Here is a 5,314-nt window from a genome sequence, read left to right as displayed (position 1 = left end):
GTTATTTCCCTTGCCGTTGATATGCAGAATGTAAACAAACCGCAATTTCCCACTCGCTTCAACAAAACGCATCCGATCGAGTGATTAGGGTTAGGTTAAATATTATTTAAAGTTGGGGTTGTTTTATAAATCCACTCTGTAATCTTTCTGACTTTGGGCTTATTCATGTCATTTTTGCGTACAAAAGGCACTATGAGTGCCTTTTGTGACCAAAAACTTGCATGAATCAGCCTGTCGAATCGCGCCGATATCTTACACTTTGGTTTAGTTCACGAAATTTTTGCTTTACAAAGAACAGGAAAGTTTAAGAAATGAAAGTTCGGGTAAATCAACTCTATTGTCGAAACATAACGATTTTCAGCGCTGAGTTTAGGCAAGTCATTGTAAAAGCGACTTACCGTTTACTGCAGCTCGATATCCTGACCTCCTAATCATGTCCAAATATTCAGAATATTTTTCCTTTCAAATCGATAATGATGCACAATTCAATCCATCGATGACCAGTAATTAGCCAACATTTGTTAAATCCCTGTATTTCTCACAAAAATCACGCAATTTTAATAGCATTGGACTTTGAGTCCTATCAGGCATTTCTTCATTACGTCAACACATAAGTGACGCAACTCATGAATATTTATGAGATTACGTCAAAAATTGATCATGTGACTACATTCCTAAACAACGCAAGATGGGGATTTACTTCCTAAACAAGTACGTTATTTTACGAAATCTTTTAATTCTCATTTAAAAAACTGTGTTTAAAAACCAGTTTTTAAACCCATTTTTTCACAAGGAACACGAATTTGGGGTCAAATTTGCAATTTGTGGCTTCTTTTTCGATTTTGTCGATCGCTCACGCGATCGTCTATATATTGTACACCGCCTTCGGCGGCACCTATTTTAGCGCCATATTTATGGGGACCGGTATACTAGAAGTGTTCCAGATCTAGTACATGTGTACATTTAGTTTTCTTTTGAACGTGAACTAATGCGTTTTAAACTTAAACGTTTCAGTCAATATACACATATTCTCACCTGCTAATACCAAAGGCATGTCCGTATTATTTGATTCATTGGTGTGAGGATCTTCGTCGTGAAATAATTCAGATTTCGGATCATGTTTTTGTTTACAGCTATCACAGCGGAAACACGTGTTTATTTCAATTCGTATCAACTCATACAGTGATGAGTCGTATTTATTTATAAATACGAGTTTTTGTATTGTTAAATATAGATCTAATTAAATTGCAAATTAATAAGTATACAGTATAACAAGATACAACAATATTAAAATCTGATTGATTTTTTTAGTAAAGATCGACGTTTTGGAAATCTACAATTTTTATCAATATTGTATATCACTTCATGAAAAATACATCATTAGGGCCTACATGTAGATGAATAAATCAACATTCACTGAACACGAAAGGCAGAACGAAAGTATAATTTGTTTTTTGAAATCTGTTTTTTTTTTTTTATTTTATTTTGTATTATGCATTTATTTCAGTAAAAAAATATATTTAAATGGTCAAAAAAGTCTTATAAAAGAGTTTGTTTTTTCGAGTAAGACGCAACAATATCGACCTTGACGTTACATGTAAATATTGACCGATTTTCCATAAAAACTATGCGAAGGTCACAAATTATCGTAATTAAGAAAATACTGAGCGTAAGAAGGCCTATAAGGGCTTGTTGGAAAGGAAATTATCTCTACTTTTACCAGCTTTATTTTGTTTTCCCTATTTCAACACAGAAATAAACGTAAAACTGAGTTTTGTTTAAATATTACGAATAAAATCGAGAAAAAACACATAAGTGCAAGAAAATTCTTGTTTTTAAGATATACCTTAAAGTAATAACAATAATTTTTACATATTTTAAAAGTAGAGAAAATATGCTTTAAGAATATACCATGCTTTCTTACAAAGTTAATGAGAAAAAAAATTGTCAATCGTCTGGAAAATCGGCAATCGCTTTGGAAAATTACGCCATTTTCAAAAAGTCTCGTTTGTCTTTACAACGTAAAATCGATTAAATACCGGCAATCAAGATATAATCTTTTTAGATATTTTAAAAGTAGAAAAAATTTCCAAAAAGATGATATATAGCTTATATACCTTCATGCTACCACAAAATAGATTGTTTTCGCGAAGTCGTGTTTTAACGCGCCACCGGTCAATTTGGGGTGTTGCTAAAACGCGGAACGGAAAACGGAACGGAAAGCGGAACGGAACGGAAAACGGAATCTATTAGGGTGAGAATGTGAACTTGAACGAACATTTCCATAGTAAAAAGGTTATGACTGGAGGGGGGGGGCAAATATTTGATATCTAAACGAACCATGGAAAGAGAAGAAAATGTTAAAAAAATATAAAGATAGGGCAAACCTTTACGGCGAGCTCGAATAGACAACTCTTATACACAATGGTTGTTAAAATTTCATTCAAAATAGAGTCCTTCTCTGGATAGACAAAGTTGTGGTAGATAATGCAGATTGCAGAATCTTTGCATTCATTGAAGTTAAATTTTGTTTGTTTGCGGCACATATGTGTGCATGTTGGGGGGGGGCGTAGATGAATGACCCCGTAAAAATGAGTTTGTTTTCCCGCTCAGCGCAAGGTCTTAGAAGTTGTATTAGGTCTGCCCCCTTTTTTGTGTCCAAAATGTACATAAGTTTTAATAAATCAATTTTTAATTTGGCTGTGGGACCTACACAGACCCGAAACTACCATCCCCCTTTCATGACTCGCGAATTCGACACTGCGTGCGTAATCTGAATAGCATGACTAGTTATTTTTGTCTTTTCAGACATTGGCATTGGAAACAAATTGAAAGAGGGATGGGGGTCAGAAAAAAATTTCAATATACAACAAATTTGACAAGCAAAAAAAGGGGAATACTAGTATGTCCTTTGCCTAGCCTGGTTCCCTGTCCCTGTTTTGCTTCGTATACTCCGCGTCACTGCCGTGGCAAGGATGAGACAGGGGACCAAGCTAGTCCTTTGCCCCAACACGAAAATCCTATTTCGTGTGTGTGTGGGGGGGGGGGGGGTCTTTCAGTAGCATTTTTTCCACGGAGGGTGTGTATGACTCATGAATATATAATAATAGTTTACAATAATTTTTTATTAGAAATGACTTTTACAACAAGAATATTGCTCTTTTATCTGATTTATATTGAATCTATGTTATTTGTTTGACGTAAAATTTTCCGTTTTCCGTTCCGTTCCGCTTTCCGTTCCGTTTTCCGTTCCGCGTTTTAGCAACACCCGTCAATTTGACCGATACGGAAGTGAAGGGGTTAAACTGTCAGATATTTACATGTGAATTTTCAGTTTCAGTTACAATGTATGTTCTATTTCACTTAATATTTTACCCAAATTTTCCAGTATCAATGTAACTTACTGATTTAAAGTAACAAAAAGGTTGTCTTTATTGAAAGTATTACACAAATTTGCAATAGATCAATTGAAAATTCTAAAATAAGGCTCATTCTCAAGTCGAATGTCTGATTTCGCAATCTTTTTCCAGGGGTCTGATAGGCCATATTTCAGACTATGTGGGCAAAAAATGTGCGGTTGAATTTCTTTCATATCATTATGAAGAGAGATTTTGTATCCAAGAAACAAATCTCAAAGTTTCAGAAAAATTGAATTTGAGGAAAATTTTGACCTATCTATTTGGTCCTACCTTAATTGACCGATAACAATGCCGTTGAGCATGCGTAGAACAATAGGGACTTTGTTGTTCAAAAAAGCAAATTTGCTTTTAAATTTGACAAGAATATTAAAAAAAAATATCAACAGCAAAACCAAATTTTGATTGTTTTATGAAAGATTTTCAATTAGTTCGCGATCTTTTTGTTCTCCCTTCATACATGTACATGAAAATATCATCAATGTTATCGAAGATATGATCAATAAAAATAATGATTTTTAGAATCCATACAAAATATTTTTGGAAAAAAAGATTCATAAAAATAGCATGATATTCATGTTACAGCTTTTACAACAATTCTTGCATATAATTCTTTAAAGCAATTTGAACTTCATGTAAAGTTTTCAAATTTCTTTTTTTTTCGGTCTACCCATAGTCATTGCTTGATAGGTCGATGATACTCCTCTTTTTTCTCAATAATTAGATATTCTTCAAAACTTTTGAACACATCTTCTTTCTTGTACAGCAAAAATACTTGAGATTACGTATCTCGTGAATAATATACATAATAAGCAAACAACATACTACTGTACCAATAATTGAAATAGTGACGGCACGTTTGCGAATTTCTTGCGAGCATCTGTTGAGCTCCTCCAAGGTGTGCAATTTTTGCCTGTAATTATCATGAATCTAATGGAATAACAAGTTTGCCTATTTAAAAAAAAAGCTTACAATCAATGACAAGCATGTTTTAGATTTTTTAAGATAATCACTAACAGATAAGTTTCTGTTTTAAATCAATAAATACTTCCTTGATCTACATCAAAACAGGGCTTACCTCGTGGTTCGCGACATCCATCCTTGAAATCACATTCTTCGGGCAAGCAATCGCGAATTCCCGCACATAATTTTCCATACATCTTTTCTGGACAAGGAACAAGAAAGTTTTTCCCAAAATAACCCTAGGGACATTCTACATGAAAAAAATCAGTACACAAGATACATTTTCTCATAAAATTTTTATGAACTGTTTTATAAAAACACTTAACTTCAAATTTAATATATTAGCAAGTTTTTACTAAATACTATCGAATTGCGCTAGGTTATCAACATTAAAATAAAACAATATTAAATTAGAAACCTAGGCAGGCGCTTCCAACTCTTTGATAATTTGAAGAACAGTCTTCAAAACCAACTCTAAAATTTAAAAGAAAATACATAAATAATAAGTCCTAGTTAATCATCGACATTTAAAAAAAATTCTATGAATTCTAAATCAAAACTCACACCAGTTTTGAGAAAAGCATATTACTGAATATGAAAGTCAATCCAGTCCAGAAGATATTTAAAGCCATTGGTATTTAAAAAAGAAACAACCTTCAAAACCAATTTAATGTTATAAACTTAAACCCAATGATCAAGGAAATACAATCAATTTCGTGATTTTCCTGTAATTATGCAACCCCTTATTCTCAACTTATAACCTAAAATACATTCTATTTCAACTTAAAATTCAGCACTTATAAAATTTCCGTTGCAGAAATTACAAAAAATCTTTTTGATATACAGTTATGATGCCATTTTTAGAAAATGTAACCTTTCATTTGGTTGTATTTTGTCTGATTTGCTTTATACCAATTGTTAGGTTTTTTTTATCA

The 5,314-nt window shown here is 32.7% G+C and overlaps 1 long non-coding RNA gene across 1 annotated transcript; it reads right to left on the bottom strand.

The window, feature by feature from the left end:
* Positions 1–4,500: 4,500 nt before the first annotated feature.
* Positions 4,501–5,026, bottom strand: LOC134234131 (uncharacterized). Its single transcript, XR_009985123.1, has 3 exons — positions 4,944–5,026; positions 4,798–4,853; positions 4,501–4,629 (listed from the first exon to the last, which is right to left on the bottom strand). It is a non-coding gene; the product is annotated as an uncharacterized LOC134234131 (long non-coding RNA).
* Positions 5,027–5,314: the final 288 nt, after the last annotated feature.

Source organism: Saccostrea cucullata, unplaced genomic scaffold (assembly GCF_032062105.1).
Source record: "Saccostrea cucullata isolate Sc308-1 unplaced genomic scaffold, CSIRO_AGI_Scuc_v1 ctg4093, whole genome shotgun sequence".
Taxonomy (NCBI): Eukaryota; Metazoa; Mollusca; class Bivalvia; order Ostreida; family Ostreidae; genus Saccostrea; species Saccostrea cuccullata.
This window is presented reverse-complemented; position numbering and strand designations above follow the sequence as displayed.